This window comes from Rana temporaria, chromosome 10, assembly GCF_905171775.1.
Source record: "Rana temporaria chromosome 10, aRanTem1.1, whole genome shotgun sequence".
Taxonomy (NCBI): Eukaryota; Metazoa; Chordata; class Amphibia; order Anura; family Ranidae; genus Rana; species Rana temporaria.
In genome coordinates, this window is record NC_053498.1 from 24,713,061 (window position 1) to 24,727,509 (window position 14,449).

Consider the following 14,449-nt stretch of genomic DNA (forward strand, 5'->3'; position numbering starts at 1 on the left):
CACATTCGCTTAATGGCGATCATCAAGTGGATGAGTTAGGTTTACTTTAAGTCCTTAATGCCGGCTGTACACACATATATGTGGAAGAACAATGGTGGGCTTTAATTCCGTGATGCAACATTTATGCGTACAGTCAGAGTTGTTGTTTTGTGCAGGGTATGGGCTCAATGGCATGCCCCTAGGACCATGATTGCGCTGTCACCTAGGAATGGTCAGGATCCAGTAGTGCAAGCTCCCAAACACGTGATCAAAGGATTGGAAAGCCCAGAGATGTCCTTAAAGGGCCAGCTCCTGCCGACAGGAGCTGGCCCTTTATTGAACCATTAAAGCCTAGCATTTCCCTGACAGCACTACTGTGTGTGTATGCATGCAGAAACACTGGCACTCCCTCTACAATTCTCCACAGGCCCTTCTAACACCCCTAGTTGCCTCACTTGACTTCTAAATAAGCAGGAATAGAACAAGCTCACTATCATTACAAAACAAAGGCGAGATAAGAAGAGCGATGCCTCTAGGGAACTGCATCCTTAGCTGACATTTGCCAGTCTCTCACATAACCAAACTCACCCTAAATACCCTGAGAGTCTCAGTCACCTTGTATACCCTTTAATCTCTACTATCATACCCGCCATTCACTGCCTCCAACATCCCTGCCAACGTTAACCATTCGCAGTACTATATTGGGGATTATCTGCTTGCTGACTGCAAAGCAAATTTTCTACACACACACATATATATATATATATATATATATATATATATATATATATATATATATATATATATATATTAATTACAGTAAAACCTTGGATTGCAAGCATAATTTGTTCCAGAAACATGCTTGCAATCCAAAGCACTTGTATATCAAAGTGAATTTTCCTATAAAAAAATAATGTAAACTCAGATGATTCGTTCCAAACAATTTATTCAGATTATAGTCCATATAAAAAGATTATAGCAACGTGATAGATTGTGTAACCGTAAAATGTCCATCCACAAATGGAAGCCTCCCCAAGGGGATTAGAAGCAAAATCCATCAGGAGCTACAGAGTATAAAAGAGAAGAGAGGAGCCTCTTACGTGTAGCAATATGTTGCTAAATGTTTTACCTTCATTAAATGTAACCATATTGCTACACTTAGAGGCGCCTCTCGTCTCTTTTATACTCAGTTGTGACATGACGCTACTTGTATATCAAGACATCGCTTGTATATCAATTCAAAATGTATTAAATAATATTGCTTGTCTCTCTAACCAAGTTACTCGCAAACCAAGGTTTTACTGTATATAAATATATATATATATATATATATATATATATATATATATATATATATATATATATATATATATATAGATAGATTTATATATATACATGTACCGTATATTTAAATATATACCGCTGAAGTGTGTCTGCTGATTAAATGGGTGGATTTTAATTGTATTATTCAGGTAGTAGTGAGGTAGTAGTCTAGAACATGAAGCACAGGATTCAGCATTCACAGTGCTGCAGTATAGACTGTGTCCAGGGATGGACTGGCCATTGGGACTACAGGGGGTTTCCCGGTGGGCCGATGGCTTAGTGGGCCGGATTCAGTGACAGCGGACCACCGCCCCCCCCTCCGCTCCTCTGTCTCTCCCTCCCTGCCGTGTTTACCTCCTCTCCCTCCCCGCAGTGCTCACCTGGGGGGGGGGGACAGAGAAGCAGGGGGAGGACCAGAGGAGCATGGGGGGACCAGAAGGAGCACGGGGGAGGGGACAGACAGACAGCTGACTCAACAGCTATGGCCTGGGAGTTTCTCACTTCTGCCTAATCTTGTCCCATGGGGGGGGGGCACCGAACCGGGTGAAATAATGTCTAGCTTCCCCACTGGTACTGCCTATAAGAGTACCAGTACCAGCCATTGTACTAATAAAGTAGAACGGCTAGTAAAGGGGGAAAGGGGGCCTGGGGGGGGGGGGGAGTTGTCCGGCCGCCATGGGAAAGACCTATCAAAGTGGGCCAGTCTGGATGAAGTCCAGGGCCAAATTTTTGTCCCAGTCCAGCCCTGACTGTGTCAGGTATTGCACAGCACACACAACACAATGTAGCAGTCTAGCACTATCGCAAAGTTATAAAGACCTGCTACTACATCTTGCCAATTTATAAAAACTTTCTGATGCTAACCCACGCAAAACGTGCAGCAAGGGTCTTCATAATTGTATTGCTCATAGAGGAGGTGGATGTTGACGCACTATGTATGACTTTCAACTATAGAAGATCCTTCTTTATACTGGTCACCCATTGCCACCAATAAAAAGTAAAGAAGATGGGTGAAGGCGGAGGAGCACAGAGCTGTGTAGAAGTTTTCCAAATATAATTAAGCAACCGAAGGCTTTGCAGCCTCTGAGGCCCTGTACACACGACCGGTTCATCCGATGAGAATGGTCCTTCGGACCGTTTTCATCGGTCCACCGCTGAAGTGGCCTGATGGTCTGATGTGTGTACACCGGTCGTGTGTACGCGGCCTAAGGCCCTGTACACACGATCAGTCCAAACTGATGAAAATGGACTGAAGTTCAGTTTCATCAGTCCAAACCTACCGTGTGTACGGCCCATCGGTCTTTTGTCCTTCAGACCAAAGTTTTAAAACTTGCTTTAAAATCGGACTGATGACCGATCGGTCAAAACCGATGGTTAGTACGCAAAAGCATTGATTCAAAACCCGCGCATGCTCAGAATCAAGTCGACGCATGCTTGGAAGCATTGAACTTCGTTTTTTTAGCACGTCGTTGTGTTTCACGTCACCACTTTGGACTCGATCGGATTTTGAACTGATGGTGTGTAGGCACATCAGACAATCAGTCCATCAGACTGCAGCCTTCAGTCCGTTTTCATCAGTTTGGACTGATCGTTTGTACAAGGCCTAAGTGCTAAGTATCTTACACCAAGGTCCCAGGAGCTCCTTACCTAACACTACCATGTTATAATGATAATGTACATCATCCAAATTTAAAATTACTTTCCCACACTAATGCCTTGTACGGCAAAAGTCTGCCGTGAGTCCGTCGGAAGTCCGATGGAAAGAAAGAGAACAGGTTCTCTATCTAAGGTCCGTCGGACTTCTGAACAAAAAAAGTCTGATGGAGGCTACACACGGCCGGACTTTCTGAGAAATATAGCCTGTCTGACTTTTTCCTCTGAAAGTCCGGCCGTGTGTACGAGGCATAACCCATGCATAACATGCAACAAGGGTCTTCTTAAATTTGTTGCTCGTAGAGAAGGGTGAGGAGGAGTTTGACCCACTCTGTATGACTTCCAATCATAGGAAATCCTTCTCCATACTGGTCACCCATGGCCACCATTTAAATTTAAAGATGGGTGAAGCCAGAGGAGCACAGAGCTGTGTAGAGGTTTCCCCAAATATCATTAGGCAGCTGAAGGCTCCACAGCCTCTACGTGCCAAGTATCTTACACCAAGGTCCCAGGAGCACCTTACCTATTGTCACCAAGTGATAAAGACCTGGTACATCTTGCCAATTTATAATCACTTTCTGCCTCTAACTCATGCATAACGTGCAACAAGGGTCTTCATAATTTCAGTGTTCGTAGAGGAGGTTGAGGTGGAGATTGACTTCCAATCATAGAAGATCCTTCTCCATACTGGTCACCCATGACCACCATTTAAATTTAAAGATGAGTGAAGCCAGAGGAGCACAGAGCTATGTAGAGGTTTCCCAAATATCATTAGGCAGCTGAAGGCTCCACAGCCTCTACGTGCCAAATTTCTTACACCAAGGTCCCAGGAGCACCTTACCTATTGTTACCAAGTGATAAAGACCCGGTACATCTTGCCAATTTATAATCACTTATTGCCTCTTACCCATGCATACCGTGCAACAAGGGTCTTCATAATTTTATTGCTTGTAGAGGAGGTTGAGGTGGAGATTGACACACTCTGTATGACTTCCAAAACCATAGGAGATCCTTCTCCATACTCCTCACCAATGGCCAGGGTCGCTGATAAGGCAGTACAGCCAGCCCTCCTGTACTTGGCCCAGGCCCCATCAGTTCAAAAGGGGGGCCCGGGCTCCTGCTGAGCAAGAGGGCCGGCTAAACTGTCTTATTGCAGACACCAATCTTCTTCTGCCTCTCCATCAGCACTGCCAGCTTCTCCTCTTCTTTTCCTCTGGCTACACTGCAGGGGGCTTGGTTCTAGCACATGTGCCTCTTCCATCTGCTGTCCAGGTCCCCCTGTGAGCCCTTTTGCCCCTCAGCACTGCTGGCTTCCCTCCCCTCCTGACCACAGTAAACTGTGCTTTCTTATGCTTCAATTTGTAAATCAGCAGGAAGCCTCGAAGCACTTCTTATTCATCCACCTGAGGCTACAGAGAAAGGGACTGATTATTCTATGTCCTCAGCCTGGGCAAGAGGGCCAAGTCAAGTAGGCTGTATGGGGCTCCATGATATCTAACAGCATCCCTGCTAATAGCCACCAGTAAAATCAGTTGATGGTGGGTGAAGCCAAAAGAGCACAGAGCCCTGCACTCAATTAGGCAAATGAAGGCTGGGCAGCCTCTATGTGCCAGGTAGGGGATGAGAAATTGGCCTATAAGGCCTTGTACAGACGATCGGACATGTCCACTGGGATCATTTGGTCTGATGGCTGTACACACCATCAGACCAAATTCCCGCGGACAGACGACGCGGTGACGTGGCGGCGACGATGACGCAGTGACGTACGCGACCCCGGAAGTTCAATGCTTCCACGCATGCGTCGAATCAGACACATGCAAGGGATTTCGGCCGAGCGGACATGCCCGATGAGTCGTACTGACCATCGGACATGTCCGGCGGACATGGTTCCAGCGGACATGTTTCTTAGCATGCTAAGAAACATTTGTCCGCTGGAAACCTGTCCAGTCGGCCTGGAAAATTGTCCGGTCGGCCCTACACACGACTGAACATGTCCGCGGAAACTGGTCCGCAGACCAGTTTCAGCAGACATGTTAGGTCGTGTGTACGAGGCCTCAGTGTTCTGTACGGCCCCAGTAGCAGCTGACATTTACAAGACGTGAATTAACCTTCCCGGCAAAGCGTTTTGTGATTTCGGGATCGGAAGGCAAAGAGTAACTTTTGCCGGAACCTGCAAGCTTTTACAGAAACATTCAAAGATTGGGCAGTCAATGGGAGCCTGTTCATTCCTATGGATGGACGAGTAAATGGGTGACATTAGCGGGGATTTACTTAAATGATTTTTCGATGAATCACCACGTTAGAGGTCGCAGAGTCATTCGCAACCAAATCACTCACCAGAAGGGTCGCCAAAGGCACAGCCGCAGAGTGGGAGGGATGTTTGTAAAAGAGTTGAAATTTAACCCTAAACTATTTGGGCAATAGGTGTTGTATTAAAAAGTAGAGATTCGAAAAAATGCTACTAAATTTAGATCTGAACTGCAAAAAAAAAAACTGTTAAACGCGCTGCGTAAATATATAGAAGGGAGTCGTTTTACCTCCTAAAAGACTTTATAGTTCTGTCCATCCAGTTTTGCGGTTTACACAGCTCTGCCGCATAGCACAGCCTTGTCTAGCAGGGCAGGAGACCTAATTTTGAATTTGCTGCAGTTAACCACTTGCCAACCAGGCCAATTCTGACACTTCACGCCTACATGCAAAAAACATATTTTTTTTGCTAGAAAATTACACACTATGGCCAAGATGCACGTACAGCGGCGTATCTTTGTGCGGGCGTAGCGCATCTCATATGCGCTACGCCGACGTAACATAGAGAGGCAAGGCCAGTTTTCAAAAAGCACTTGCTCCCCAAGTTACGGCGGCGTATCGTAAATGGGCCGCGTAAGCCCGCCTAATTCAAAGTAGGCAGGTAGTGGGCATGATGTATTGAAATGAAGCGTGACCCCATGTAAATGAAGAGCCGAACGAACGGTGTATGTGCGCGCATGCTCAGAATCACATCGCATATACTCCCTAAGATACGCTGGCTCAATGCGTACGACGTGAACGTAACCTACGCCCAGCCCCATTCACGTACGACTTACTTAAACAACGAAAAAAACTACGCTGTTCCGACGTTTCCGACGTCCATACCTTAACATGACTTACCCCTGCTTTATGAGGGGTAAACTTACGCCGGACGTACGCCTTACGTAAACGGCGTAGCTTACTGCGACGGGCGTAAGTACGTTCGTGAATCGACGTATCTTGCTCATTTACATATTCGACGCGTAAATCAATTGAAGCGCCCCTTGCGGCCAGCGTAAATATGCGCCCAAGATACGACGGCGTAGGAGACGTACGTCGGTCGGATGGAGCCAGAATTCAGGCGTATCTGGTTTCAAGAATATGGCGCATAGATACGACGGCGCATCCGTGGACTTACGCGGCGTATAAGAAGATACGTCGGCGTAAGTCCTACCTGAATCTGGCCCATAATTTTTTTGCTCGACAATTTACACACTATATATATGTTTTTTTAGCAGAGACCCTAGAGAATACAATGGCGATCATTGCAACTTTTTTACTCGCACGGAATTTGCGCAGCAATTTTTCAAACGCGTTTTTTTCATGCTTTAAAAAAAACCAGTAAAGTTAGCCCAATTTTTTTGCATAATGTGAAAGATGAAGTTACGCCGAGTAAATAGATACCTAACATGTCACACTTCAAAATTGCACACACTCATGGAATGGCGCCAAGCTTTGCGCTTTAATTTTTTTTACTGGATACATGTTTTGAGTTACAGAGGAGGTCTAGGGCTAGAATTATTGCTCTCGCTTTAACGTTCGCGGCGATACCTCACGTGTGTGGTTTGAACACTGTTTTCATATGTGAGCGGGACTTACGTATGTGTTCGCTTCTGCGTGCGAGCACACGGGGACAGGGGCAACATTTTTTTTTTTTATTGTTAATTTTACTTACATTTTTATTTTGACACTTTAAAAAAAAAATTTGATCACTTTTATTCCTATTACAAGGAATGTAAACATCCCTTGTAATAGGAATATGACATGATCGGACCTCTTTACAGTGAAATATGGGGTCAATAAGACTGGAGAAGCCAGGCGTGAGGTCATAACATCGCGCCCGGCCTCCGACGATCATAGAGACTCCGGCGACCATCTGGTCCACCGGAAATCTCTATGGTCAAGAACCGGGGCCGGCGGATCTGTTCTCCGACTCGCCGATCCCTCAGGTGAGACGGTAGAAGCGCGGGAGGTGGGGGGACGTCCCCTCTTGCCGGCTGTAAGAACGATCAAGCGGCGGAACAGCCACTATGATTATTCTTATGGTGCAGGGAATCGCCGGCTGAAATCGGAAATATCTGAATGATGCCTGTAGCTGCACCCATCATTCAGATATACCACCACAAAGCCGAGCACGTCTTTAGACGTCCATCCGTCGGCAAGTGGTTAAAGAGGAACACCAGTCTTTAACCACTTAAGGACCCCTTCACGCCGATATACGTCGGCAGAACGGCACATCTGAGCACAATCACGTACCTGTATGTGTCTCTTTAAGCCCAGCCGTGGGGTCACGAGCATGCCGCCAGGACCCGTTCCGAAGCTCCGTGACCGGAACCGCGGACCCGATCGCCGCCGGTGTCCCGTGATCAGTCAACGGAGCTGAAGAACGGGGAGAGGTGAGTGTAAACACACCTTCCCCATTCTTCGATGTGGCAGTGTCAGTGATCGTCTGTCCCCTGATATAGGGAAAGACGATCACTGACGTCACATGTCCAGCCCCCGCCCCCCTACAGTTAGAAACACATATGATGTCACACTTAACCCCTACAGTGCCCCCTAGTGGTTAACTCCTAAACTGCAATTGTCATTTTCACAGTACTCAGTGCATTTTTATAGCACTTTTTGCTGTGATAATGACAATGGTCCCAAAAATGTGTCAAAATTGTCCGAAGTGTCCGCCATAATGTGGCAGTCATGAAAAAAATCGCTGATCGCCGCCATTAGTAGTAAAAAAAAAAATATTAATAGAAATGCAATAAAACTATCCCCTATTTTGTAAACGCTATAAATTTTGCGCAAACCAATCGATAAACGCTTATTGCGATTTTTTTTACCCAAAATAGGTAGAAGAATACGTATCGGCCTAAACTGAGGAAAAAAAAAAAAAATTATATATTTTTGGGGGATATTTATTACAGCAAAAAGTAAAAAATATTGATTTTTTTTTTTCAAAAATGTCGCTCTATTTTTGTTTATAGGGCAAAAAATAAAAACCGCAGAGGTGATCAAATACCACCAAAAGAAAGCTCTATTTGTGGGGAAAAAAGGACGCAAATTTTGCTTGGGAGCCACGTCGCACGACCGCGCAATTGTCAGTTAAAGCGACGCAGTGCCGAATCGCAAAAAGGGGCAAGGGTCCTTAACCTGCATAATGGTCCGTGTCTTAAGTGGTTAAAAACAAAAAAAAAACAGGCAGATGAGCCCCATTTTTACCACCCCCTGACTGCCCCTTTAAACTGCAAAGGCAGCCAAATGGGATGTACACATGCTTTGTGTCGCGGCCGAGGCTAAAGTGAATGGGTAAAGAGTAAAAGCACGTATCGCCTTCTCGCTGCCTGTCAAATGCCTCTGAAACACAATCCACCATGGATCACTTTTCAGAGAGACAGCAAGGTCTGCCACAGTGTAAACCTAGCCTTAGGGCTCGATCTCCTCCCCCCTCCTTCTTGCTGTGACCCGGAAAAGCGACATGTATGACATCACTTCCAGGTCACCCCCCCGGGATAGCATAGCTGGGAAGGGATGTATTACAATGTGATGTGCATTGCTATACATCCGGAGGAGACATGCCTTGTCCTTTAGACCCTGCATGAGAATGTCATTAAAGAGAACCTGACACCTAAAACTCATCACATAGTGGACTTTTTTGTCCCCTATGTGATGAAAAAAAACATAAAGTTAAGCAAAAGAAAAATGTTTTGATGTTAAAAAAATAAAATGTTGAAGCCCCCACAACAATGAACATAAATGCACTCGTCAGGGGCGCCTACACAATAAAACGTTGATTGCGATACACGTGCGTACATACATGAGTGAGAGCAATAATTCTAGCACCAGACCTCCTCCATAACACTAAACTGATGACCTATAGGGGGCTTTTGAAGCATCACCTATAGAAGGTATAGGGTACTGAAGTATGTAGCCATTTCACAAGTCTGTCATGTTGGGTATCTCCACGGGTAGGCAACCTGGGGCCCTCCAGCTGCTGTGGAACTACATTTCCCATGAGGCATTGCAAGGCTGGCAGTTACAGTTACTCCCAGAGGCATGATGGGATTTGTAGACGCTATAACTTTTGCGCAAACCAATCAATAAACGCTTATTGCGATTTTTTTTACCAAAAATAGGTAGAAGAATATGTATCAGCCTAAACTGGGGATTTTTTTTTTTTATATATATATTTTTGGGGGATATTTATCCACTTCCCGACCGCCTCATGTAGATATACGTCGGCAGAATGGCACGGACAGGCACATCAACATACCTGTACGTGCCTGCCTAGCCGTGGGTCGATTGGGACCCCCCCCGCTGCATGCGGCGGTCGGGGAGCGATCCGGGACGACGGCGCGGCTATTTGTTTATAGCCGCTCCGTCGCGATCGCTCCCCGGAGCTGAAGAACGGGGAGAGCCGTATGTAAACACGGCTTCCCCGTGCTTCACTATGACGCTGCATCGATCGAGTGATCCCTTATATAGGGAGACTCGATCAATGACGTCAGTCCTACAGCCACACCCCCCTACAGTTGTAAACACACACTAGGTGAACACTAAATCCTACAGCGCCCCCTGTGGTTAACTCCCAAACTGCAACTGTCATTTTCACAATAAACAATGCAATTTAAATGCATTTTTTGCTGTGAAAATGACAATGGTCCCAAAAATGTGTCAAAATTGTCCGAAGTGTCCGCCATAATGTCGCAGTCACGAAAAAAATCGCTGATCGCCGCCATTAGTAGTAAAAAAAATAAAATTTATAAAAATGCAATAATCCCCTATTTTGTAAACGCTATAAATTGTGCGCAAACCAACCGATAAACGCTTATTGCGATTTTTTTTACCAAAAATAGGTAGAAGAATACGTATCGGCCTAAACTGAGGAAAAAAAATGTTTATATATGTTTTTGGGGGATATTTTTTATAGCAAAAAGTAAAAAATATTGCATTTTTTTCAAAATCGTCGCTCTATTTTTGTTTATAGAGCAAAAAATAAAAACCGCAGAGGTGATCAAATACCACCAAAAGAAAGCTCTATTTGTTGGGAAAAAAGGACGCCAATTTTGTTTGGGAGCCACGTCGCACGACCGCGCAATTGTCTGTTAAAGCGACGCAGTGCTGAATTGTAAAAAACCCTTGGGTCATGTAGCAGCATATTGGTCCGGTCCTTAAGTGGTTATTATAGCAAAATGTAAAAAAAATTGATTTTTTTTTCAAAATCGTCGCTCTATTTTTGTTTATAGCGCAAAAAATAAAAACCACAGAAAGCTCTATTTGTGGGAAAAAAAGGACGTAAATTTTGTTTGGGTACATCGTCGCACGGCCGCGCAATTGTCAGTTAAAGCGGCGCAGTGCCGAATCGCAAAAAGGGACTTGGTCCTTTAGCTACAAAATGGTCCGGGGCTTAAGTGGTTAAAAAAAAGTGGAAGGAATATTAAGCAGTTACTTTATTAAAAAATAATTCATTATTAAGCTTAAAGGTTACATAAGTACACTTTAACAATGCAATTTTTCTGCATTAATGTGTACTTGTATGCCCACGGGAATAAGCGATAATGCACGAAAAAAGAATATACAAAACAAAAAAACAAATGATGTGTTTTTATGTTTTAAATGCATCCTCAGTACTTCACATCATTTATTTTTAAATGGAAGAAAATGAAAAATGTATTCACAACACAAAGCGTGGCCCTTAGCGTTCTCTGCGCTTTCTCTGGAAGCGGGAGATTTGAATACGGCGTCTCGGCGCACCCAGCATATTTGGTGGGACGAGAATGCGGCTGGGGGAGAATTACACCGCTGATTGATGGATGTGACACTCACAGCGGAGCTGGGATGGACAGCATGGATAATGGTGAACCCACCATGAGAAGCGCCATTGTTTCGAAGCTATTGATTATTCCGAGGGGGAAGCGCTCTAATTGTTTTCTCTTTGAATCCTAGTCAGGCATTCATGCTTTCACTCCCTACTTCATTAACCTTTCACCCCCATAATTAGCTTATGTCATTATCTCGATCCCAATACAACCTGTTCCTGCCTTCTAACCTAAGCCAAGACCAGAAACACCCACATTTTTTCAAGCAGCTGGTAGACCTCATTTATTAATTCTATGTTTGTTTGTTTTTTATTATCATTTTACAATAGCAGAAATCTTAATATACGGTAATATATATATCTATATATATATATATATATAGATAGATAGATAGATAGATAGATAGATAGATAGATAGATAGATAGATAGATAGATCTATCTATATATTTATTATTTTTAAACTTTTAAAACTGTATCTTTTTTTATTAAAAGTGATGCAGATTAAAAAAAAATATATATATATTACAATGAGTTGTACACTGTTATGCACATGGCTATGTGCACCAATTGGCTGGGGTATGTCCCAATGGCCTTGTTTTCTACCTTCACAGTGAAAATTTCTAATAAAAAGAATACAAAAATATATATATATATATATATATATATATATATATATATATATATATTTATATATATATATATATATTTATATATATATATATATATATTTATATATATATATATATATATATATATATATATATACATATGTATATATGTATATATATATATTAGGGTTGTCCCGATACCACTTTTTTAGGACCGAGTACAAGTACCGATACTTTTTTTCAAGTAGTCGCCGATACCGAATACCGATACTTTTTTTAAATGTGTCCCCAAATGCAGCCATGTCCCCCCCATATGCAGCCATGTCCCCCACATATGCAGCCATGTCCCTCTAGCCATGTCCCTCACATATACAGCCATGTCCCTCTAGCCATGTCCCTCACATATGCAGCCATGTCCCTCACATATGCAGCCATGTCCCTCACATATACAGCCATGTCCCTCTAGCCATGTCCCTCACATATGCAGCCATGTCCCTCACATATGCAGCCATGTCCCTCTAGCCATGTCCCTCACATATGCAGCCATGTCCCTCACATATGCAGCCATGTCCCTCACATATACAGCCATGTCCCTCTAGCCATGTCCCTCACATATGCAGCCATGTCCCTCACATATGCAGCCATGTCCCTCTAGCCATGTCCCTCACATATGCAGCCATGTCCCTCTAGCCATGTCCCTCACATATGCAGCAATGTCCCTCTAGCCATGTCCCTCACATATGCAGCAATGTCCCTCTAGCCATGTCCCTCACATATGCAGCCATGTCCCTCTAGCCATGTCCCTCACATATGCAGCAATGTCCCTCTAGCCATGTCCCTCACATATGCAGCAATGTCCCTCTAGCCATGTCCCTTGATGCGGCTGCAGAGGCGGGGGGGAAAGGGGGGGGGAAGTATTCTATTTAGGTATCGGGGGTATTTGCGCGAGTACGAGTACTCCTGCAAATACTCGGTATCGGTCCCGATACCGATACTGGTATCGGTATCTGGACAACCCTAATATATATATATACTCACTATATTACCAAAAGTATTGGGTTGAATTAGAGCGGAGACTGCGAGCCAGGCCTTCTCATCCAACATTCCCATAGACACACTCCCAAACCTTGTGGACGGCCTTCCCAGAAGAGTTGAAGCTTTTATAGCTGCAAAGGATGGGCCAACTCAATATTGAACCCTACAGACAAAGGGGCAGATCCACAGAGCGAGTACGCCGGCGTATCTACTGATCGTACTTTCAAATTTCCTGCGTCGTATCTTTAGTTTGAATCCTCAAACCAAGATACGACGGCATCTGGGTTTGATCCGACAGGCGTACGGCTTCGTACGCCTTCGGATCTTAGATGCAATACTTCGGCGTCCGCTGGGTGGAGTTTGCGTCGTTTTCCGCGTCGGGTATGCAAATTAGCTATTTCCGACGATCCACGAACGTACGCGTAAGTATGGCCGTCGTTCCCGCGTTTATTTTGAATTTTTTTATTTCTTTTTGCGTAAGTCGTCCGTGAATCGGGATGGTCGTAATTCACGTCTAAGTTAAAAAAAATGACGTCCTTGCGACGTCATTTAGCGCGATGCACGGCGGGAAATTTAGGGACGGCGCATGCGCAGTTCATTAGGCGCGGGGACGCGCTTCATTTAAATGAAACACGCCCCCTAATCGCCGATTTGAATTCCGCCGCCAGAGATACACTACGCCGCCGTAACTTACGACGCAAATTCTTTGGGGATTCGAACCGGCCAAAAGTAAGTTACAGCGGCGTAGCGTATCTCACATACGCTGCGCCCATCTATTTCTATGTGCATCTGCCCCTAAGACGCCATTAAAGTTTATGTGCATGTAAAGGCAGGTGTCCCAATACTTTTGGTTATATATATATATATATATATATATATATATATATATATATATATATATATATATATATATATATATATATATATATATAATTTTGTTTATTTTTTAGTGAAGGAATTTATTTTTATCACTTTTTATTAAAAATGAAAATCCAGTTTTAAAAGTTAAAAAGGAAAACGAAAAAAAATGATATACGGTATGTATATATATTTTGATTTATTCAACTGAATTTTGTTTTTTAGATTTATGATAGAATTTATCTTTGTCACTTTCTATAAGGCCCTTTTCACACTACAAAATAAATCCGTTTTAATAATCCGTTTTAAAATCCGTCAGATAATGTTAAAAAACGGAAGTTATAAAATATCATTAAAGTCTATGGGATTTTTTTATGTTCCGTAAAGATCCGTAATAGTCCGTTATAACATACGGACGTTAGTTATAACGGAATATGTGACGGGTCTTGCACTATTTTTTGTAAATTTTTTGTCCGTTGCAAGTAACGGATATATTAACGTCTGTTATATTTTAACATTGAAGTCTATGGCACATGGACGTTAGTAAATGTCTCCGTAAATGTCCGTTATGTTAATGGACGTTAATTTTACTGAGCATGGATATTCAGGGGAACCCCGCCGTCAATTTAAAACAAAAATGACGTGCGGTTCCCGGTAAATATCCATAACCAGACCCTTCAGGTCTGGTATGGATATTCAGGGGAACCCCGCCGTCAATTTAAAACAAAAATGACGTGCGGTTCCCCCTAAATATCCATAACCAGACCCATTATCCGAGCACGTTGACCTGGCCGGCCGCAGAAAAGAGGGGGGGACAGAGTGCGGCCCCCCCTCTCTCCTGAACCGCACCAGGCCACATGCCCTCAACATGGGGAGGATGTCCCCATGTTGATGGG